Source organism: Cricetulus griseus, chromosome 4 (assembly GCF_003668045.3).
Source record: "Cricetulus griseus strain 17A/GY chromosome 4, alternate assembly CriGri-PICRH-1.0, whole genome shotgun sequence".
NCBI lineage: Eukaryota > Metazoa > Chordata > Mammalia > Rodentia > Cricetidae > Cricetulus > Cricetulus griseus.
In genome coordinates this window covers 202,337,450-202,362,684 of record NC_048597.1, presented here as the reverse complement: position 1 = coordinate 202,362,684, position 25,235 = coordinate 202,337,450, and the positions used below count along the sequence as shown (strand labels likewise).

Here is a 25,235-nt window from a genome sequence, read left to right as displayed (position 1 = left end):
TGTGTGTGTGTGTGTGTGTGTGTGTGTGTGCGTGTGTGTGTGTATTCATACCATTTGTTAGCCAGGAGTATATGGTTCAACTGGAAATTAATCTGGAGGGCAATTTACAGAAAGAGCAACCTCCTTGGAAGCAGGGGTGTAAAGCTAGCAGGCAACAATTTGTTCTTACCCAAAGCCATTGACCTAGGATAATAAAAAATAAAGTATGTTATCAAAAATTACATGCAATTAAATAAAGTGCAATTGTTTTGCTTATGTCTATGGTTCTCATTTCTGACATACACAGGGATGTTTTGTTATTATTCATTTTGGCTACTATAAGCAGTATAATAAGTTATGTTTTATTAGTAAAGTTTATCTTGTTTGATGAACACTTTTTAAAAGTCAATTTGCTTCATTTGCAACTTATTTCCTTTACTAGTCACTTATGCCTTTATAAGTTACCAACCTATTTAATATCTCAAGTGTAAATAAATTATGCATTCATATAAAAGAACTAACTTGGATGTATTTTAAAGCTATATATAGTTCTTGATCATATTTTAATGTTTTATTTACTATCATTTCATTTATAGAAATTTGAAACTACTTTCTCTTTCTGTATTTTCTGTCTCCTCTTAATATTCCTTCTTCTACCATATCTGCCTCCTATAAATTCATATCATTAGAGGGACTTTTAACTACATAAATATCTTGTCATTAATTGAATGAGATTACCTTTAATAGTAGAATATTTCATATTATTCCATGAGTAAATTATTTTATCTCCAATTTTGGAAAATTACCTGCATATGTAGCAAATAAAAGCAATGGATCTTTATTATTTTATAGAATAAATGGATCAGAAATTCAGATGGTACCTTCCAAGGTAGGCCAGGCTCAGTGTCCAGTGGGCAGCGAAAAACTCAACTTGGAAGATTCGTTCTCAATGTAGTTCCTTTCAAGACACTCTAACACCCCTACTGAGTAACACGGATTTAGTTTCTCAACATTTAAACTTTCCCACAGGGCTATTTGTGTGTTATCTTAAATTGAAAGTCATTTGTGTTCAATAAGTTATATAAAATAATTAAATATGTGTGTCCGGGTGTCATGGTATAGGCAAGGAAATCACATATGATAATTTCTGCAGTTGTAAGAGGGGAATACAGAAGTGTGTGAGCAAGTACAATAATGGTAGCCCGAGTTGACAAATAACAGTTTCCTTGAAAACATACACCAATTTCTGCATGGTGAGCTAGGCTATTTGCTTTTGTCCATCAAAAGCATTTGAAAATGCCAACAGAAATTTCAGGATGATAAGGTTATTCAGACTGCAGTAGATGACCAGCATTCTCAGATATGAAAGAGGTCTACAAGTTTAAAGAAAACAACTGAGAGTAGTAACTCTGGAGGGAGAAACCCTGATTATAGGTACAACTGACCATGCCTGTGTGGGGGAATGCTGACCATGCCCACTTGGGGCTGGCACAGGTGCCTCTGACCATTCCCTCTTGGAGTGACATAGCAAGGGTTTAAATATCAGAGAGGCATGCACGTGGCCCTCATTTTCCCTCTCCCACCTGGCTGAGTGGACGAGTAGGCATCCTGTCACTGGCTCTGTTATGTGAGTGCTTTCTCAATAAACTATCTTTGATCTATCTAATTCTGACTCCATATTGCATTCGGCTTTATACACCTGCTTGGTCATAGTCCCAGATACATAACGGGTTTAAGAAGCAGCTGTCTCTTGCTTGGCTGACCTGACTGGGAGGCATTTCTGGGTCTGTCCTGCTCAGGTGCAAACCTGGTCACTGGTTACCTTGAGTAAGTATTTTCCATAATAAACTACCTGTTATCAATCTATCTCTAACTCCACTTTGTAATCATCAATAACTCTCCATGATAAAATTCACGATTTTCTGTGACAATTAGTTCACTAAAATACTTCTATGTGCTACTGTGTGCTAACAAGTTTTGTGATTGTGTTACTGGCATTGGAAATTGGTCTCTGGCCTCATATATGCTAAACAGGTTCTCTATCCATTTGTCATGTCACTGTCCCATGGAACTGAAGGTACTGTTGGTAAATATGATTTTTATGTCATAAATCAAATATTTCAAAATTTTAAAGATCTGTATAATTCTGCAAGCTGATATTTCTACAAAATAAAAGGTGGTTATATAAAATCCTCTCTTGTAAGAGCTCCAGTCAAAACACAAGATAAATCAGCAGGTTTTAATGCAACAGAGAATGAAATGCTCTTTGGCCTCATTTCAATTTCTATATTTTGGCAAATTTAAACAAAATAAGAATTGAGCATCCATGGAGTTCTGATGTGTAACAAATCAGAATACACATCATTATCTAGAAATCCCGTTAAAAGACTTCTTCCATTTTAACCACATATGGATAGCTGGGTTTTGTGCATAGCTCCGATTAAATCAATATGTAAACAACATTGTATTCATTATTGTATTTTACAATTGTCCTTTTATCTATGAAGTCACATGTACACAACAATACAGTCCATTCTGATTTATGGGGTGAAACTTAGTTTGTAGCAAAAGTTATTGCATGTTAAAATTCAATGATTTCATATCATAATTTTAAAACAAATCAATAAGTAGGTGATTTCTCCTTTACCTAAGTTGTAACTAGTCAAAGTATAAAATGTAACCTTTATCACCCCCAATTGGGAGGGTCTTTATAGTTGTAAGAATATAACACTAAAAGAATCTGAAAAGTTTGGATCCTGCTGTCTTCAGTCTTTCTCCTCCTGTGTTATTTTATTGTATTTGACTTTTCAAATATGGCCTCTATATGCTTAGGAGATTTATCTATATTCTTATTGAAAATGTCTAATTCTATACACAGTTATAGAGGCAACAATTAATACCTAGACTGAGCACAATTTTACCAAGAGATCAAACAGCATGCTTTAGGGGACAGAGAGAATTATATCACACAGTATGGTTATTTAGTACATATCATGCAAGCATAGATTTTCAAATTAACCAGGAATAGATAGCAGAAACTTCATTGTGAATTGATTCACATTGGTCATTTAGGGATCAGAGACAAAAATTGGAATTGTTTTCTGTATTGCTTCTATTGTTCACATAAAGATACAGTGTGTGCTGTCTCTCACTGCCTTCAAAAAGTTGGTTACGAGACCATAGCTTGCAGTGAGTCAAATGTAAACATATATGTGTGGAACAGTGCATGCATGTTCAGCTCAGAACTCTTTGTATGTATGTCACATGCATGTGTATTGCTGATTACTTGTGTGCATCTTGTTTACTGCATTTTGCAGTATTTTGGTTTTTGTACAGTAGAACAGGGAAAATTCAGTTTCCATATAGAGTAGAGAGTGTCACCTATTCTCACAGATTATTTAAACATTTTAGTGCTGAAAATCCTGGCAGTGAAGTCTCTGATCTTCTACACTGCCTGCAGACTGACTGATAACAAGCTGGCTTGGCCCCTTTGATAACTAGATTTAACTTTAACCCAAGGAAGCCACCTTGAATTTCTGATGTAATTAGATCAGGACAAGGAAGACCTGGTTCTTTTTAAAACACAGTTCAATTGAGGACTGACTGTAAAAAGACTTGTTTGACCATAAAAAATTATAAAGTATTTTTTTCAAGAGAAGATTTTCCAATCAGTTTTCATTTTCATATTCAAAGAAATTGAACTACATTTTTATCAAGCACTGGTTTAAAATGCCTCCTAAAATATTTCAATTTAACTTCTTCCATAGCTCATATTTATTTCTCACAAGAGAGTTCCTCACTAGGCTTCATTATGTTAAGACTTCAATTGCATATTCAAAAACTGTACTTGGGCATTGTCAAATGACAATTAATTTCTGATGGTTTTAAAATCTCTATTCCAGTTTAAATGTTCCAGTGCTTCAATCCATCAAAACAGAATGTACTATGTGTCTATAGTAAATTTCTTTTTTAGGATAAATGATACATTTTAACAGTTTAAAATGTAACAAAAGCAAATATTAATTAAACTAATTTCACTTGAGCTTTTAAAGGCAAGAAAGAACACACATAAGTCAGCTAAGTAAACCAATAATGCTGTGGACAAATTAACTTTTAACATATATGATGTTATTACTGACTCTTAATGGTGTTTATTTAAAATTGTATGGGATTTAAAATAATTGAGAATAAATTATCATGCCTTCACAAAATCCTATTTATTTGATTTACTTCATTCTTGTGAGAAATATTTATTGACTGCATACTGAGTGCCAGATGGTGTGGTATGGACTTGAGTTTTAGTGTTATAAATTAAAAATTGATTGGGAACAGTAACTTTTAGCAAGAAAATCACAAACCATTATTTTACCTTCCTCCAATGAGTAATATAAAAATAAGAGTGATGTGTTTTTTTAAATGATTATACTTATGTTTCAAGATATTAGTAATGACCTTACAAGGGAATTGTGGGTTTTGTTAGTGTGGGAAAGGGGAAAGGAAGACACTAATGTGAACAGTAGCAAGGCCATGTGCTATCAGAAGCAAAGGTCCTGTGTGAGGGCTAGCATGGTATGTTTGCAATAAAGGAAGAATACCAAGGTCAATGGGGTAAGAAGATAGGGGCAAAATGTCCACCAACCCCTTGACATGCAGTCTATGGATTCCAGGTGTTATTGGAAGTTCAAAGAAGCTATTGAAGAATTTTAAGCAAATGAAAGATTGCTGAAATTGTCCCTTAGTAAAACAACAAATCTTGTCCAGCCCCTCTAGGAATCAGTGTAGAGGACCATCACAAAAGTTAGAAATAATTCTAGCATATGTGCAAAGGACTCCTACTCCATAGATACCTGCTCAGCCCTGTTTATTGCTGCTTAAGTCACAATAGCTAGAACATGGAAACGGCCTTAATGATGAGTGGATCAGCGTTTGTCAGCCTTAACTGATGACTGGATAATGATCACCTGGTACATGTACACTATGAACTACTACTCAGGTCTAAAATAAATGAAATCATGAAATTTGTAGATCAATGGAAAATGAATAGCAATAGAAAAGATTATATTGGATAAGGTAACCTAGGCAGTTAAAGAAATATTACATGTTCTCCCACATCTGCAGTTCTTAGCTGCCAAGCTTAAGCTGTGAGTATATAAACTAGAGTAACTGCAAAAAACCAAAAATGGACAGGAAAAGGGGGTGGGGACAATGGAGAGCATGGTTGGTTACAAGTGCTGTAAATGGAAATTTGGAAAAAATATGGAAAAGACTGATGGGGAAAGTACTTCTGTGTATGTTTGTCTTATTGATTGTTGAATAAAATACTGTTTGGCCAATGAGACAGCCAGTTAGACAGGACTAGGAGTCAAAGAGGATTCTGGGAAATGTAGTAGAGAAGTGGTGTTCTAGGCAGGAAGTGACATGGTAAGGAGACTCATAAGCAAGGAGAAAGGAAGTGCCCCTCTTTCCCCTTCACCTCCTCCAGTGGCAGGATGTGAGCCACCAACAAGGGACGCCAATAAGTCTTATAAAATATATAGATTTATGATAATTAAGACTGAGCAAACAGATGAGAATCCTAGTCATTGGCCAAGCAGCATTGTACCTAATAAGTCTCTGTATTATTTTGTCCATCCACACAGCGGGCAGAACTCGGGTGGCTGGCAGAGACTGCCTGTGTGGTGGTAGGGCTCAGGCGACTTTTGGCAGAAAGATTTGTCATAACAAGAGACTTTGATTAGAAAGCAAGGGTGGAAGATGATAGAACTTTAATAAAAATATCTAAAAAATCATAAGGAATATAATTATTGTATATTTTCATAATTTACATGTATCTATGTACATATACACACATACATACAAATATACATATACAAATAGTTTAGATGAAAATTCCCCATCTAAGCTGACAACGCTCACTCCAGTAGTCATAAACTATATAATAAAAATCTATTGCTGGGCATGGACTCAAATACTTGATCTGGTTATGAACTGAAAACTTTCTCCCTGAAGAATAGTTTTCATGGTACTTGTGGACTGCATGGAAAATTCTAAAGGAGGGAAACAACCAATAATCTCCGGAATCCATGATGCCTGTGAATAAAAGCAAATTATCAACAGGGCACAGTAACTATAGCAATACAGATAACTTGGAAATATTAACAGCTCTCTAACTGAACTTAAGGCAGCTCAACAAGAAAAAAGTAACATCTGGTACAAGAAACCTATCCAACTACAAGGGGTTAGTGAAGTCTTGGTTCTTGGAGGATGAACAATTATCAATTACTAAAACAGCATAATTCCTAATCTCATATAAAGAATTATCTTTATACCTAAAGATAAGTATAGATCATACTTCAACCAAAGAAATATCTATTTGTAACAGAGATAATTACAAGAAAAAACAATCAATCAAAATGAGACCTAGTGATTCTGTGGTGCCCAGCACCAACTCATGCATCATCAGTTCAATCTTGCACCGAAGTCTCAGAGATCATAGTAAAAGAGGAGCAAAAAGATCATAAGAACTAAGAGAAAATATGTAGGAAGTCTGTTGTGGGGATTTCTATCCTAGAAATGTTAGCGAAGCTACCCATGAAGTATAACCAGTATCACTGCTTAAGTAAGTACTGAGCAAGGACAATACCAATAGACATACAAACATGGACGTTGGGGGAGGTCAGAGATGGTGGATCTCATGGTGATGTAACAAAAAAACTACAGACAACTAAGGAGTGTTGAGAATAGGAGAAGTATTTTTCCCCAGAGAAGTGTCCCCAGATGGATTATTCAATCCAGTGGTCAGTTCTGAAATCATATACATATAAGTAACATACAGAGAAGGATGTATTTATATATTTAGGAATACACACACACACACACACACACACACACACACACACACATATATATATATGTATATATATATATATATATATAGAGAGAGAGAGAGAGAGAGAGAGAGAGAGAAATATTGGAAGTAAGAAATGGAAGAGGAAAAATAAGGAAATTATATTTTACTTTGAAAATTCTATTACTAAAAACAAAAATTCAATGAAATTCTGGTGGAGACTCTGATAAGGTGTAATGGCAGGGATATTTGGTAAGCAAGAGGACATAGAGAGCTTGCGTGCACTTGGTGGCAGAAGTGATAGGACAGATGACAGCTATGTAGGGAGAATTTTAGTCAGTGGTGTCAAATTGATTCCATGTTGTTCTTTTTTTTTTTTAAAGTATGACACTATTCCCTGACATGGATGAAAACACAAAAGAGACCATTTTTTTAGAGAAAGATTTTGAATTTGAATGTGTGCAGTTACTGCTCACGATGCCAGAAGAAACTCATGCAAGTAATATAACACATTGGTGTTTCAGAGAGAAGATCCAGGATCCCTGACATGTTTTCATATCATATTGGTGAGTTTTCAGAGTTTGAAAACAATGAAGTTCCCTGAGTGAGAGGCTGGCTGGAAAATAGAAAAGTAATTTTACATTTAAGAAGAAAACTGTACAGTACTTCCATACTTCAGTCTTTCTACACTTAATTCACTAATGGGAAGTTTGCCTAAATGACTAGCTTATTTGGAAGAATTGAACACTTTTATAAGAATTACTTTCCAATGAATGTATAATCCTGGCAAAAGAATTAACTCTTTAACCAAATTCTGATTAATCCATAAAGAAAACAACATAGGCTTAAAGATTGTGATCTTCTATTGTTTTTTCCTATTTGTTCATTTTACTTTTGTGGTGTGGGTGTTTGTTGTTGTTTGTCTCTGTTTTTGTTGGTAGTGACATTATTTGGGACAGTCTTGCTCTGTAGCCCAAAAAAACTAGACACCAAAATACCAAATAATCCAATTAAAATATGAGGCACAGATCTAAATAGAGAATTCTCAACAGCAGAAACCCAAATGACTGAAAGACATTTAAGAAATTGTTCAACATCCTTAGTGATCAGGGAAATGCAAAACAAAACAACTCTCAGATAACACCTTATACCTGTCAGAATGGCCAAGATCAAAAACACTGGTGACAGCTTATGTTGGAGAGGATGTGGAGTAAGAGAAACACTCCTCCATTGCTGGTGGGAGTACAAACTTGTACAGCTGTTTTGGAAATCAGTATGGTGGTCTCTCAGAAAATTGGGAATCAAGCTCTCACAAGACCCAGCATATACCACTTTTGGACATATACCTAAAGGATGCGCACTCATACCATAAGGACAATTGCTCAGCTATGTTCATAGCAGCATTATTCATAATAGCCAGAACCTGGAAACAACTTAGATGTCCCTCAACTGAAGAATGGATACAGAAAATGTGGTACATTTACAAAATGATGTAATACTCAGCAGTAAAAAAACAAAGAAATCTTGAAATTTACATTCAAGTGGTCAGAACTAGAAAAACTCATCCTGAGTGAGGTAATCCAGATGCAGAAACACAAATATGGCATGCACTCACTCATAAGTGGATATTAGACATAACACAAAGGATAACCAACCTACAGGCCACAACTCCAGAAAGCAAGGTAACAAAGAGGACCCTAAGAGAGACAGACATGGATTCGCCTAGGAAGGAGAAATAGACAAGATCACCTGAGTAAACTAGGAGCATGGACGGGAGGGTGGAGGGTGGAAGGGGACAGAGGAGGTGCAAAGGTGAGTAGGAGGAGAACATGAGGGAATAGGAAGGTCAAGTTGGGGGAGGGACAGACAGAGAGAGCAAGGAAAGGAATATCTTGATAGAGGGAGTTATTATGGGATTAGGGAAAAAACTGGCACTGGGGAAACTCCTAGGAATACACAAGGATTACCCCCAGATAAAATTGTAAACAATAGTGGAGAGGGTGCCTGGACTGGCATTCCCTGTAAACAGATTGACGACTGCCACAATTGTCACCATAGAACCTTCATCCAGTAACTGATGGAAGCAGATGCAGAGATCCACAACCCACCATTAGGCCAAGCTCAAGGAGTCCAGTCGAAGAAAGGGAAGAATGATAATATGAGCAAAGGGATCAAAGCCATGATGGGGAAATCCACATAAATTGCTGACCCAAACTGGTGGGAGTTCACTGATTCCAAACTGACAGTTGGGGAACCTGTGTATGTCCAAACTAGTTCCCCCTGAATGCAGGTGACAGTGGATGGCTTGAACAGTTTGTGGGACCACTGGCAATGGGACCAGGATCTATTCCTAGTGCATGAACTGGTTTTTTGGAGCCCATTTTCTAGGGAGAGATACCTTGCCTACCTAGACACAGTGGGGACAGCCTCCGTCCTGCTTCAACTTGGTGATGAGACAGACTTCCTTGACTCCCCATGGGAGGCCTCGCCCTCTCTGAGGAGCAGATGGGTTTGGGGTGGAAGGAGGGTGGGGGAGCAGGAGGAGGCGAGGGAGGGGAAACTGGGATTGGTATGTAATAATAAAAAAAATTGCTGATTTATCTTTGAAAAATGTTATTATTTTGATTAATTTAAACTTGCTGATTTATAAAATGCCTTTATTTCTTATTTGATTACTAAATGAAAAAAATAAAAGTAAAGAGGAAATGAAAGGACATGGCTGCTCCTAGGTTTGGTGGTGGAGAAAGCTTATTGTAGATAAAAGGGAGAGTGTAACCAGGGGCAGGGACATCTGGGAGAGTCCAGAGTGGACATGATCAGATTCAGGTGGAAAGTGGTGGGAGAGGAAAGGGGAAAGGAGAGCGGAGAGAGGGGAACCAGGTGAAGCAGGCAAGAGGTCAAAGATACAGAAGGGTGGGGCAATCAAAGTATCTGGATTATATAGAGGAGAGCCTCTGGGAGAAGAGCAGCCTAGCCCTTGGCCTGGGGAGTTCAGAGTAGAGGGCAGAGTATGCCTTCCCTCTATACTTGCAACAGGTAGGGGCTGAAGGATGCTGAGAGAACCTGGAGGCCAGACTTGCTTTGATACGTTGAATAGTCACCTCAGTTGATTGGCATGTGCCTGATGGGTATCACAGATTTCAAGTAGGTATCTGTACCTACAGATGTGTGGTGGTTCTCACGCCCATTTTGGTGGAGTTTGACCACACTAGCCTCCACTGACCTGTGTATCTATTGTTTCCTTAGAGATTGTTTGTATTAGTGCTGAGAATTCACTGTAGGTTTTTCAGGTCTAGAGAAATAAAGTATAAAGAACAAATCTCCCAAACACAACATCATCTCTGTTTTTTAACTTTCTTAAGTTTCAGTACTATTTGTTCATCATTATTCTCACATGGCACTTAAGACTGTCAGAGAGGCAGCAGTGGCCATCAAATCTCCTTCAAATTCACCCCTGCTGTAAGTTTTGGAGCATGCCCTTTGTCATTCTAAAGCAGTCCCTTTTTATTTAAATGGACATTGGGAATGTTTATTCCTGCATCTCCAGAAATATCTGAGTATCAGATATTCAGATCAAAAGGAATCTCTTAGGTTCTCCAAAATAGGGTCTTGTGATGGGAATGCCTCATGCTTTGGCTTATTATTACTATTATTATTATTATTATTATTATTATTATTATATTATTATTATTACTCCATATTCACTAATAAAATTTAGTTTCCCTTCGGACACTTATTTTAATTTTGTTGTTTAATTTTCTCTATGATTCCTATGTGTGTGGACTTGAAATGTTTTTGTTTATTTTCATATTCTTCAGTCTGTGTTCCTGAGTGATAGTCTGAAGCAGCTTCAGAACTGGGTGAGGATGATACGTGTTCCTCTAAACTGTCTCTTTTTCCTTTTTAAACATGACATCATTTATTGATTATTTGAGAATTTCACATCATGAACCCAGACCATACTTGCTTCCCAGTCCTTTCATGTCTATCCACCAACCCTTATAACTCACCCCCCAGAAAATTAAAAATAAAAATAGAAAAAGAATCTCATTAGGCTTTTCTATATACTCAAACTCTCAGTGATCTGCCCCTTCAATAGAACTGAGTCCCTCTCCTTTTGCTTCCCCATCAGAAGTCATCAATTGTGGAAAACTAACTTCAGCATCCTTATCACACTTTCTAAGAGTTCTCTTCACTGGCTTCCTGTTTAGGCTGTTACTTTTGGGGAGGCTGAGGATAGGGTGGCTTTCAATTGTGAGTCTGCAGTCATTGATCTCACTGCCTAAGTAGCCTCCTTACTCTTTACAGTTAGGAGCTCTGATTGTGGTTTCTGGTGACAGCACATACTACAAACATGACTCCTAGCTGCTGAAGGACCATGGACCCAGACAAAGGCCTAAGAATGGACATTAACATGGTCTCAAGTGGCAGTATAAGCCACTCACATCAATAGCTAGGCAGGCAGCAGCAAGGCTCACAGACACCAATATGGTTTCAATCTGCAGCACAGACCACAGACATTTGTAGTCCAGGCTATGCAGATTAGTATGCTGGTGACTGTGGTCGGTGTTGCAGCCTGAATCCACTACTAGCCACCCTACTGAGGTTAGTTAGTGGCCTGCACTGCCAAATATAGCCATAGTGATGTGGCACTTTTTTTCTTGTTTTTGAGACAGGGTTTCTCTATATAGCTTTGTCTGTCCCGGAACTCACTCTGTTGATCATGCTGGCCTTGAACTCAGAAGTAATAACTCCAGTCATGTTTTCAGAACAAGAATAGAGAGCCCATCTGCTCAGCCCATGACAGCACTTCACTTCTGGCTCTACCACACTAGGGGCATGTGCAAGCCTTCTAATTCTAGTCCAGGCATTCCCAACATCTTTCAGATTATGTTACAGTCTTAATGTCCCTTTATCCTTCTAACCACTGACTTCGTCAAATGTACACTCTTGCACAATCAGTGAAAGAGAGAGGGGAAGAGCAAGAGAAACAGAGACGTGCGTGCGCGCGCGCGCGCGTGCGTGCGTGCGTGCGTGTGTGTGTGTGTGTGTGTGTGTGTGTGTGTTAATCACAGTATCAGTTTACAAACAATTTGTTAGTTATTGAATATATACTATGTTTTTCTTCTATTAATTCCTGTTAGACTATAATAAGCCTCCTTGCATGATGGGATAAATTTTATAGTGGTTTACAGGTTCACCTGCTTCTGTTAAGGTCATGGGGCTCTCTTCTATCACTTTTTCTCTTTGCACATTTACTCATTATTGTGACCTGTGTTGCTCTTAGACTAGATAAGGGTAAATTGGAATGGCTTTAAATGTTTTAGTTCTCATCCACATTCTACCCCTTCTAATTCTTATTTGTACATTTCACCCATTTTATCTCCATTTTCGTTTTTAAAATAAATTATAGTAACATATTTTTAAATGGAGGAGTATCTCCCGTGTCTTTCGTAGTCATGATTCAATAGGGTGGCTGAAAGGTTCACACATGTATGTTTTATTAAACTTGCTGGAGTTTGCCTTAGAAATATCCCAAGTTTTCCATCTATGAATACCAAAAGTTAATCAGTGTCCTGCCTCTCTGTAGTAAACAAAGACCATTTACATTTCTTATTGAATTACTGAATGTGGATTTTCATATTATTATTGGCCATGACAGGGATTGAGTTGCAGAATACTATTAGACTTTGGGGATCTTTAGCCTCAGCAAACAGACTGGCATACAACAAATATATATATATATATATATATATATATATATATATATATATATTCAGTTGTAGTGTAAATATACATCAGGATGCAGTATGAAAACAAATGTTTGGATTTATGATATCAACCACTGCATTCTTATTGCTCTGCATTGCCTGATCTCTAGGCTTTCTAATGGGAGCATGTTGCTCTTCCCTCTGCTTTATGAAAGGAAAATTTATAAATAACCCCAGACAGAGCAGCAGAAGGGACAATGGACAACTGCATTTCAATTAATTACTTTCCATTTTCAAATGAAATCAGAGCACTAAGGGAAATCCTGCCTGCAGATATAATGCAGTGACAGTACTGTTTGTCTGAATCCTCTCTGGTCTCCTCCATTTTTCTCTATTTACAGGTCAAACAAGCTTTCTACTTGACTCTCACCATTCATCACAAGCTAGCACTTCTCCTTAACTATCTCCTTACTTTTGCCAACTAAGTTTGAATAACTCAATATTTATTCCAAAATTAAGTGTGAGACACTTTCTAGTTGCAAATACATAAACAAGGTGGTAATGTCTCTTTGAAGACATTCACTTCTGGTCAAAGAGTTTTGCAAGCAAAATAATAATTCTATCAATTGACTTCTTATGACTTGATTTGAATTTGTGAGCATTACATATTGAACAGTATACTCTTCACAGAGGCAATGCTGTGTAGAACCTCTGTAGCACACTTTTGGACTATGCAATAGATGAAGTAAAATTCCTATAAGTACATACACTGAAAACATTCATGCCAGCCAGGCATTGGTGGTGCAAGCCTTTAATCTCAGCACTTGGGAGGCAGAGGCAGGTGGATCTCTGTGAGTTTGAGGCCAGCCTGTTTTACAGAGCAAGTGCCAGGATCTACTCCAAAGCTACACAGAAAAAAGCAAACCTTCATGCCTTATGTGAATAAAGATTCACTTTGTGTACTTACATTTTTAGGTTAATTCTAATACTTACACTGTTCAGATTTAAAATGCATATCACAGAAAACTATACATCCAATTATGAGAAATTGGTAAGTTTTAAAAGAGATGAGATAATGCTATTTATTCTCTTGTTTGTTAAATAAATTTGGTGCTTAACATGTGGAGAAGGGACCAGAGTCACAATCAAATCAAAAACTCAAGAATGGATATAGCAAACTGGATTATGTGAGGCAGGGGACAGCAAGAAAGGTCATGCTCTGAGGCCAGGGGATCCTGTTTCTGGATATACTCACGGCAAATTTCCCAGGAAAGGCACATAGTAGCTCTCACTTTCAGACTGGTCTGTTTGTAGGGTCTATTGGTATTTACATAGTGTCAGTTTAGTAGGTGAGACAGGGTAACTTTGATGCAAATTGAAAGACGAGACAGTAGTCTAGGAAACTAGCAAAACCCAATGACAGTGCTCAGAGCTCCAAGTTGCATGAGTCATTTTTATTTTTACCTCATTGCTTTTATTCTCTGTGTGTGGTGGTGTACATCTTCAGACACAATAAACAAGGGATAAAGGGATAAAGACACTCTATTTCTTAATCTATGTTTTAAATAACTGTTACTGTGTAACATTCAAAATGTAAGAAGCTGTCTTTGGTAAAGATTATTTCATTATTTATCTTTTTGTCTTTTTAGTATTGTTATTATTCTTCTATTTAGTGATGACCTTCACATGCCATTTAATTTCAGGATAGCAGGTTCTGACCCTCTTCTTTTATCTTCTGTCTTATCAGTCACCATCATGTTGTCACCATCAGAGATTTCTGCTCCCCCCTGCACAGTGACAGTGACTCATAATATTTGGTAATGAGAATTCTGACAACCAATACTAGCTTATAATCCCTTCTACTTCACAGCAGATAGATCTCAGAAAGAAAAAAAAAGGCATTTTTTTATCCAGCTCACAATTTTACTGTTAGGAAATTTCAAATGGCATCTTTGCCTTTATTTAAATTTTGATTAATTACAGCTGCTATAACTAATTGACCCAGGCTATTTCCTTAGTCTATAGTGTCAGATATAACTTTCCTGGTCCACTGTTCATATAAGCATCACTCTGATTCTGGCTGTAAAGAACATTTTCAGTAGTATTGATTTGGTTTCTAACATGTCCCATGATCTGATTTCATGAAACTAAAAAAAAAAAAAAAAAAAAAAAAAAAAAAAAAAAAAAAAAAACAGTTCACAGCATACATAGTATTTTGGCTCTTGTGAGCAAATATGGAAAGAATTATCTTACCAATGACCTCTGTGGATTTACAGGCTTATTGGTCTAAGCACTGTACTAACTCATTTCTTTAGCTAAGAGTTTTAGATAATGCTATGAAGGGCAAATGGCTTTTTTGTGCTAGTTAGAAGGAATATGACTTCTACCATGGTGATGTCCCCCTAAGATCCAAAAAAGGAAGGTGTACATATTAGTTCCTTCTAACAATATTAGCCTATAACAATAGTAGTACATGTAATGCTACATATACTTAATTGGTTATAATCAACATACATTATACAATTAATATATTAAATATAATTTATCATAATTATATATGAATATATTATTTGATAATATCCTCAATTAATTATAATATGTGTATTAATTGTAATTAATATGTGATTGAGAATATACCTAAACAAGTACTTAATATTTAATATAATTAATATATGATGTATGTTAAGACAGTTAATGCATAATAATATTCTTAGCATATGTTAATTTGTCACATGAGTAATATTTTCAACCAAGTGTGATCCTAAAGAAAAGGATAATTGTTGTTTCCCAGTTTGGAAATTATTATTGTTAGCTTCTCATTCGTTTTTGATGTCATTGTAAAGATTTTGTACTCAAAGTACACAAGTGAGGGGACTTCAAAAATCATTGCTGAGAAATTGAAGGATTGTCAGAGTCCTGGTTTTCTGTTACAATTACTCTTGCTTGCCTTAAGTACATTACTTCACCTTTTGAAACTAGATAAAAATAACCCATATTTAAAGGATGAGGAAAATAGGCCATGAAGATATAATTATTTACATGGAAGCGTACACGACTTACAAAATGTTTCTAAATATTTCCTCTTTCCCAAAGAATGGCAGAATAAGAATGTGCATATGAACAAGAATGATAGAGCAAGGAGTGGAAGACAGAAGAGTAGTTTCATCTTGTTGTGCCCCTCACAGGGGTTACTTGTGCCTCTCACCTCAAGCCCTGGCAGCAGTTCCTCTTCAAGACTCCACCATCCACTTCACGATTTTGGTGTAAGTGACACACTGGCTCACAATTGTAAATAGTAAATTATCTGGATAAATGTAGGTGGTAATGATTTTAGCTCCTGTGTATTTCTAATTATGGTTAGGACACTAAACTTTTAAAAGATTAATGTAAAAACTATGCATATTTGTGATAAGAAATATCAGAAAAGATCTATATCTGCAGAAATTCAAACACACTGTAATATTGTTCATATGTATCGCCAGTGTCCTGAAGAGTCAAATAAATTAAATTTGAGTGATCGAGTTAAAGAGAATTCAATCCTCCCTGATTCTAAATTCAGCATGAAGATCATAGGGCCATTGTTAGCTTTTTATATATTAAAAAAACAAACAGAGTAATCACATTATTATTTTTTAAAGCTAAAGAAATACCTACCGAGCTCAGTAGAGTGCACAACAATTGTCAACAGACTACACATTGTTTATAAATAACGATATTTTGGTTTTATTGAATAGATGGTTTCACATCTGACCAAACCTACAAATTCTAATGGACAGATTACAAATGGAATATAGCACAGCACATTGTCATGAGCCATGAAGTAAACAACTTAGATGTGCAGTTCAGCACATTGTTTACATGCCTCAGCAAGGTCAAAATTATTTTTCTGCAGGTAAATTGCTGTTTCCCTGAAGAATATGCTGCAGAAGGACAATGAAGAAAGGTCCACTGATACAGCTCGATAGCAATTTTCCTTGCTGGAACCTTTACTTTTTGTGCTAAAAATTCAAGCATTTAACATTTTTGTGGTATATGCGTACCTTTGTGTACATGAAAACACATAATATACCTAAATAGTTTTGATTGGGTGAAATGAAAATTAATAATACAAGCACATTGTTTGAGTGTGCAAATACAATATGCAAAACTTCTAATGTCTACATCAGAAAGTAAAGCATGGGGGCTAGAGAGATGCCTCGGGGGATGAAGGGTTTGCTATGCAAGCATGAAGAGTGCCCCTCATCTGTGATGAGGTGTTGTAGAGCGCAGTACTGGGCAGGTCTTCTGTGAATAGTCACAGCTGCTGTCAGTTCATAGCATGATAGCTATGTCATGTACAAAAGCTTTATTTTTTTTTTGCTGTGTATCTCCTATTTTCTGGATCTTGTATTCTTTCTGCCCTGTCCTTCATGAAGTTTTTTGAGCTTTTAGGGGGTGATGCAGCTGTCATGCTTTGGATCAAGGACTCAATTGTCATTTATTCTCAGCACTTGGGGCTGGTGGTGTGTTTATTAACTCACTGCCTTTTGTAGGAAGAACCTTGCTTGATGAAGGCTGAGCATAGCATCAGTGTATAGGTATGAACTTAAATACCTAGAAAGAATTTTGAAAGCATTACCATTTAGTACAACAATAGTAGTAAGTACTCCCGAGGACCAATGAACTACTCAGCCATGGCCTCTTCACAGAACCAGATAGAATTCTCTCCTAAAATGCTAACCTCAAATCCAAGGAGAACATTGATTGGCTATCCCCATAATTGTCATACTCTATTGCACTTACATGGCACAACCTTTCTGCAGATGATTGTTATGGCTCACAGGATTCACAGTTGGGTACAGTTATCTGCTGAGCATTCTGTGTGTCATCTTTGGCATAAGAAATTAGACAGTAGGACAGAACCCTCTAGCTCATACCCAGCTTGATTCCTTTGGGTCCTGTCACCACAGTATACAGTGTCTTCAATGGGGTCTGAGCACCAAATTCTGGCAGATAACAAGAGGGATGGCAATAGCCTCTAGGAACTCCATGACAACAACTCATAGGGAGGCATTCCACAAATCATTGTGATTTATGTTTAATATGTGTCCTGAGGGAACATTATCCATCAAAGTCTTTTTATACCATTTAAATAAGCTTATTGACCAGCAGATTCCACATGGCATTATGATATGTACTGAGTTTGATTTACCCCTTTTCCTCCCTAGATGTTTATATTCTCACTAGTCCTTCCATCCATTTACATGTGTGAATCATGTGACTGTACAATTCCCTCCCTCTAATTTTCCTTTTCTATCTCCCTGGACTTTACCATTACTCAATCTGATATGTTCTCAAGCTCATATTTACTAAAGAGAATGGCATCTTTTGAGCATATTCCTTAGTATATAGCTCATCTGTGTTGCATATAGTCCTACTTTTAGCTATTTGAGGAAAGTTCCATAGTGGCTGTACCACTTTATATCCCCTTAAAGGAATTAATAAGAATTATCTATTCTCTGCGCCCTGCCAGTATTTATAGTTATTTGTTTTATTATGGTTGAAATTAGATAAAGTCCCAGGGAGTTTTCATTTTCATTTCAATGATGGCCAAGTATATTGAACACATTTTAAATTATTTGTCATCTATTTGCTTTTAATCTTTTGAGAACTCACTGTGCATTTCTTAGTACAATTGTTCATGCCATTGTTATGGTTCCTGTGAAGATGATAAAACATCATCATGAAAAAAATCCTTTGTGAGGAAAGGATTTATGTCACCTTACAATTCTAGATCATACTCAAGTACTGAAGGAAGTCAGGGCGGGAACTCAAGGAAGGAGCCTGGAAAATAACTGAAGTAGAAGTCATGAAGGAGGGCTGCTTACTGGCTTGCTCAACTTACTTTCTTTTATCAAGCAAGATGATTTTCAAGGGAGACACCACTCCCAGTATGCTGGGCTCACCCACATAAACCATTAATCAAAAAAAAAAAAAAATGCACCACAGACTTGCCTACAAGCAAACAAGCGAATGCATTATTTCAACTGAGTTTCCTTTTCCCAGATAATTGTAGTTTTGGTTGTCAGTGGAAGAACCAAGGTCATTCACTTTCTTGATACTTATGGTTTGTTTTGGTTTTGTTCATATTCTTGATGTTTAGTTTTTAAAACTCTTTCTGTATTCTGGATATTAAGCCTCTGACAGATGTCAGGCAAAGATTTTCTCTCATTCTTCATGCTGCCTCGTCACTTAATTAGTCATGGGTGCGGCTCTTGTCTACTTGATCCTCTCATCCTCAGTACCCAAGTAGCTTGGATCTGTGCAGGCCCTGTGTATAGAGCCACAGCTTCTGTGAGTTCATAAGTGCATCATTCCTATTGTATCTCTTTCTTGGTGACACAGTTTCCTTGGTACCACCCATCTTTTCTGCCTCTTACAATATTTCTGTCTCGTCTTCTGAACAGAGCACTAGGGAAAATTTTTGGTGAAGACAAACTATTTAGAATTTGGAGTTTCAAGGTCTCTCACTCTGTGCATTGCCCATCTGTGGGTCTCTGTATTAGTTCTCATATACTTCAGGGGGAAGCTTCTCTGATGATGGCTGAGCAAGACAATGATCATATTTGTGTTTTGGGGTCTGGGATACCTCACTCAGGATAATTTCTTTCAGATCCACTCATTTACTCATGAATTTCCTGATTTTGTATTTTTAACAGCTTAGTAATTATTCATTCTATTGTGTAAATGTACCACACTTTCCATATTCACTCATCAGCTGAGGCACACCTGGGCTGCTTCCAATTTCCGGCTATGACAAATAGAGCAGCAATGAACATGGACGGACAAATCTTTCTGTAGTAAGATGTAAAGTCCTTTGCATATATATGCCTAAGAATGATAGCGAGTTTATCTCTGTCTCACCCAGTGCCACTGGGCTGGTTTCTCTCCTGCCTGTTGGGTCCTCACATCTGTTTATGAAATATCACTCTGAGGCTTAATATCAACTACAATTGCTTGACCATTGACTCAGACATATTACTGACTAGCTCTCTCTTATAAATTAACCCATTTTTATTAATCTATGTATTGCCTCGAGGCTGTGGCTTATCAGTAATGATCAGGCATATTACTCCTTCAGAGACTACATGGCTTCTCCCTAACTCCACCTTCCTTCTCTCTGCATCTTTGTTTGGATTTCTCTCTTAGCTATATTCTGTCCGGCCATTGGCAAAAACAGCTTTATTCATCTACCAATAAAAGCAACAAATATTCACAGCATACAGAAGGGCATCCCACATCAGAGATAGAGGTACATTGAGGTATATTGATTTCTATTGTCTTGAAGAACTATTATACTAATTTCCACAGTGGCAGTACTCAGTGCAATCCCCAGCAATGAATAATCCCGCTTTCCCTGCATCCTTGCCAGAACACACTATCATTTATTTTATTGATCTTGGCCCCTCTGCCTTGTGTAAGAAGAAATCTCTATGTACTTTTGATTTGCAGTTCACTTATGAATAAGGAAGTTGAATATTTTAAAGGGTGTTTCTCAGACATTTGAGAGTTCATTTTTTGAGAACTTTCTTTTTATAACTATATACCACTTTCTAATTGGGCATTTGTTTTCTTTATGTCTAATATTTAGTTAGTGATGTCTAGTCTTTAGTTTTAAAGTTAGTTCTATATTTTAGATCTTAGACCTTTATTGGGTATGTAAAGATCTCTTCTCATTCTGTATCTTGTTGCTTTTTCTGAATAATGATGCCCTTTGCCATATGAAATCATTTCATTTTCATGAGTTTCCATTCATTATTTGTTGTTCTTTGCATCAGTGTTTTCAGTGTTCTGTTCAGAAGTCTTTCCCTTTGTGAATGAGTTCAAGACTAGTCCTCATTTTCTCTTCTGACAGGTTCAATGTATCTGGCCTAATGTTGATAACTTTGACCCATTTGGAGTTGAGTTTCATGTAGGTGAAAAATAAAGATCCATTCTTATATGCATCCAATCATTTAGACAGCACTGTTTATTGAAGATGCTATCTTGTTTTTACAGTGTGTGTTTCTCGTTCCCTTATGAAAATTCGGGTGTCCATAGTTATGCAGATTTATGTCAGGGTCTTCAATTTGGACGTAGTCAATATGCCTGTTTTCCTTCCAATATCATGCTGTTTTTTTCTATATCTCTGTTATACAATTGAAATATTGAATGGTGATATCTCCAGTAGTTGTTTTATTTTTCATGATTATTTTAATTATCCTGTTTTTGCTATTGTTATTGTTTTTTGTCTTTCCATATAAAGCTGAAAATAGAACTAATGTCAATGGAGAATTGTGTTGGAATTTTGAATGGGATTGTATTAAATCTGTAGATTGCTTTTGGTATGTTGGCCACTTTCTCTCATGTTTGTAGAATCCTATTGAATGTTTTGCAGATTCATCATGCATTGGGACACAGAGCAAGTCACAACAAATGTCAGAAAGTTGAAATAGTCTGATCCCAGTAGAGTAAGTCTTATGGATAAACAGCATGAAAAATTACATAAAATAACCAAGCTCAAGGAAATGATGAATGTATCACTGCAGAAAATTTTAAGACTCCTTCAGCTAAGTGTAAATAAAGACACAACATCCCCAAAACATGGGTTAATTGTTGTCTCCAAAGAAACAAATTACCAGAATTGAGTGTCTACATTTAAAAATACCAGAGGTCTGTAATAAAGGGTTTAACCATAGAGAAAACAAAACAAAAGAAACCTATAATTAGTAAGGTGGGAGAAATAGCTAACATCAGAGAAGAAATATATTGTAAAAATGATAAAAACAATACAATCCAACAAAGATTTGAAGCAAGAAAAATATAAATAATATTGAAAAACCCTTAGCCAAATTGCCAGAATAGAGAGAAAACCAAATAACAAAATTAGACATGAAGTGCAAGACTTTACAGCACATAACTTTGAAATCCAGCAAAACCAAAAGGAAATACCTTAAAACACTGTATTCCACAAAATAAAACAATTAAAAAGAAAAGGATGAATTTTTAGAAGAATATTATATATCAAACTTAAGACCAGACAAAATAAATAATTTAAGCAGAGCTATAGTGAGCAATGGGATTGAAGTAATGAAGAAAAAATATATTTTCAATTGAGTTAGGTAGAGTATTCTGCAAATGTCTGTTACATTCATTTGATTTATGAAATCGTTGATTCTAACATTCCTGTGTTTATTTTTATCTAGGTCACCTGTCTAATTATAAGTTTGGAATATTGAAATCATTTACTCTTACTGTGTTGAGATTAATCCTCGACTTTATATGTAGTGGCATTTGTTTCATAAAGGTGAGCAATCCTTTGATGCATAAATTATTTAGAATTTTAATTTCATCCTGCTAAATTGTTTTCCTGATCAGTATGAAGTGATTTTCTTTATCTTCTGATTAAGTTTGCTTTGAAATATAACACAATTAATTCAGTCCAGAAACTCCTTTATAGAATACCTGCAATCTTCCTCCTGGGATGTTCTAGATAACATCAATCAAATAATCAATATTGCCATCCTGGGAACCAAACCCATGTCCTCTACAGGAGCATCGAGTGCTCTTAAATATGGACCCATTTTTTTTACAGCTCCATTATTTTACATGTAGAAGTAATATATTGAAGAAATTGTTGACATTTTCCATACAAACAAGCTTTCTTCTTCTATGACTAGGGCAGAGCAGTCTAATTTTATGTGAATTCCTTCCTCTATTGAACTAATTTATTATCTGTTCTTTCTTCCCCATTGACTATACCCCACCCCACTGAGGCTACTTCCTGATGTTGGAAGTAATTTACTTACTGCAGAGCCCTTTGAATTTCTCTTCAGGCTGTAGTTCACTGTTCATTTATTAAAGTATTTACTTCCTGCCTGAAGTGCCCAGACTTCATCAAATGTATTTCTATTACTGTCACACTCTCTCTCCTCTTAATTAGCTTGGTAAAATCTGTGTAAATACTGAATGTCAGTAAAAGTGGCTTTCCTTTGTACTAAACTCCCTTACACTGCTCTCCAGAAAACATCTGCAGATGCTCACCCACTTTGATGGAGGATATGAAATAGGACTTTTTAACTTTAGTCACAGGATAAAAAGAAGAGATCATTCCAATTACTGAATATATAACCTAATGTCAGCCTGATTCCACATACTGTATTCTAAGATAGCTTCTTTGCTCTTCCAGGCAAACAGCCAATAAAACTGTTATAGAGCAAAAACACACTTAAAAAGGGAAGAAAAGCATAAAATTCAGGATGAAATCTAGATTGTGTGAAACATTATGAACAACTAAAATTCCAACAATTTTGTTTTTCTAAGTTAATGTACTATTTATATAGCTGAGAGAACAATAAACAGTCAGTTCAAGAGGGTTTAGTACCAAAAATGGTGTCCAAAGTATATGAATTGATTCCAAACATATTAAAACTGAAACCAAGAACATTGGATGATATGTGTTGACACTTCAGATCCTGGCATATTGCTTCAAATTCTAATGAAAACAGTGATTACCATGTAGTTACATGGTAATACTCAAAGTCAGGAGTATGTTGAAGTAGCAAAAGTATGGAATTTGAGAACATGTAGTACAGATAATATGTAAACATTTTTAATAAAAATTCCAAGATTATCAAATCAAATGGTGTTTGAGGAGCTGAATATGATAGAACCATTTTTTTAAAAAAAACAATAACATTGACTGACTTATATCAGATAAAGCCTCTCATTGTCATATTGTTAAACTTTTTAGACTGAGTCATTCTATGTATGTCTTTACTACCCGCACACATTGTAACACAGCTTTTAAATATATACACAGTCACAGCCATAATGTCATAATGTCACTGTGGATTCTGTGTCTTAATGTTTGAAGAGCAGACACTTGGATAAACTGTCACAAAGGTGCATCTTGATTCTGCTGTCTTTTAAGAGGATCTAACAAACCAAGCATAAACCTGCTTATGATACACAACACAGAAGTCAAGGATTTTTACAGGTTGAAGTCTTACAAGAAAACTATGAAGAAGATTGTAAACATAATCACTCACAAATTCATTAGTATCTCGTAACTGCCTCTGCTCTTTCATAGGAAGAAGCTCATTAACTTTTGATTTAGAGGCAGTTTCTGGCCTCAATATTTTTGGACTGTTGTCCTAGAGATATTACTGCCTGTATTTGGTTACCAATATGAAACCATCTGTGGAGGCTTCCTTATAATATGGATTGACTGGAAAACCAAGAAGAGCTAGTTTTGAGTTCAAGTTGATCTCAACTCCCCAAAATATGTGCAAAGTATGTTATCACAATACAGGATGCCTACAATGTGGAATTCATGTGATTATTTTTTATAATAATGTGAATTGTTAAGTACAAATAGTGTGGTGGCTATGCATTTAGTGGAATAAATAAAAATGATAGTGGGTTTTGCAATGTTTTCAAATTTCCTACTACGAGCAGAGGCAATGAGTTAGAAGCTAACAAGTGGGAATTTTATTTAAAAGCAAAGGAAATGATAACTAAAATGATAAGGGAGCCTATATATTTAGTGAAAGCACACAACAAACTTCTAATAAGGGAATCATATCCAAAATATGGGGCCTATTCACAGAACCCAAAGTAAATAAAGCAGTGAATAAGCAAAATCCAGTAACCTGTTTTCCTTGAAAAAACATGCATATATAATAGACATACATACGTTTCATATACGTACACATATGTAAGAAAAGGTGTTAAACATCAATAATCATTAACAGAATGCAAATTAGAAAAATCCTGAAATCAAAACCAAATTGAAATATTGTGTCACACCTGTGAGAATGTCTCTTATGAAAATGATAATCTGGACCATGTTTTTGTTTATTTTTTTTTATTTTCCACCTTTTTACAGAGCCTCCATATTGATTTCCTTAGTGGCTGTACAAGTTTGTGCACTCAGAAACAATGAAAAAAGGATCCCCTTTTCTCATAGGCACACTTCAATTTGTTATAATCTGTTCTGTTAGTCTAAGTGATTCTGACTGGAGGAAAATGAATCTCCAACTAATTTTAATTTGAAATTCTATGGTTGCTGAGTATATTGCATACTTTAAATATATGTTTAGCCTGTGTTACAATAAATCTTTCCACCAAAAGCCGCCACCAAAAGCCGCCGAGCCCCACCTCCACGCGTGCACTTTACGCCAGCCGTCCACCCAAGTTAGGGCCCAAATTAATACACAGAGAGACTTATATTAGGCACAATGCTGCTTGGCCAATGACTAGGACTTCTCATCTGTTAGCTCAGTCTTAATTATCATAAACCTATATATTTTATAAGACTTATAGAGGATGCCTTTCGCTGGAGCCCTCTCTTGCTGGAGGATGCGAAGGGAAAAGGGGCTACTTCCTGTTTCTCCTTTCTTAAATATGAGTCTCCTTGCTATGTCACTTCCTGCCTGAACACCACTTCTCTAGTACATTTCCCAGAATTCTCTTTGACTCCTAGTCCTGCCTAACTTGCTGTCTCATTTGCCAAACAAGTACTTTATTCAATAATCAATAAGATGAACATACACAGTACATTCCCCATCAAGCCTGCTATAATTTTTTAATTTAACTTAATTAAAAATTATTTTAAAGTTTTTTATTTTACATACAAACCACAGCTCCCCCCTCCCATTCTTTCTCTTCCCCCTACC

The 25,235-nt window shown here is 36.1% G+C and overlaps 2 long non-coding RNA genes across 4 annotated transcripts in view; one reads left to right on the top strand and one right to left on the bottom strand.

Annotated features, from left to right (window-relative positions):
* The window catches only part of LOC118238703, a 62,557-nt gene that overhangs the window by 20,198 nt on the left and 17,124 nt on the right, over nucleotides 1–25,235 (bottom strand). The window contains exons 2-3 of one of the 3 annotated variants that reach the window (XR_004769715.1): nucleotides 15,743–15,841; nucleotides 13,582–14,324 (exon numbers count right to left, since the gene is read on the bottom strand). The exons of the other annotated variants lie outside the window; for them this stretch is intronic. This is a non-coding gene — a long non-coding RNA (uncharacterized LOC118238703). Of the gene's footprint in view, nucleotides 1–13,581; nucleotides 14,325–15,742; nucleotides 15,842–25,235 lie in introns of those variants that run through there. 3 annotated transcript variants of the gene reach the window in all.
* Nucleotides 15,634–20,527, top strand: LOC113835183. Its single transcript, XR_004769716.1, has 2 exons — nucleotides 15,634–15,800; nucleotides 16,430–20,527. It is a non-coding gene; the product is annotated as an uncharacterized LOC113835183 (long non-coding RNA).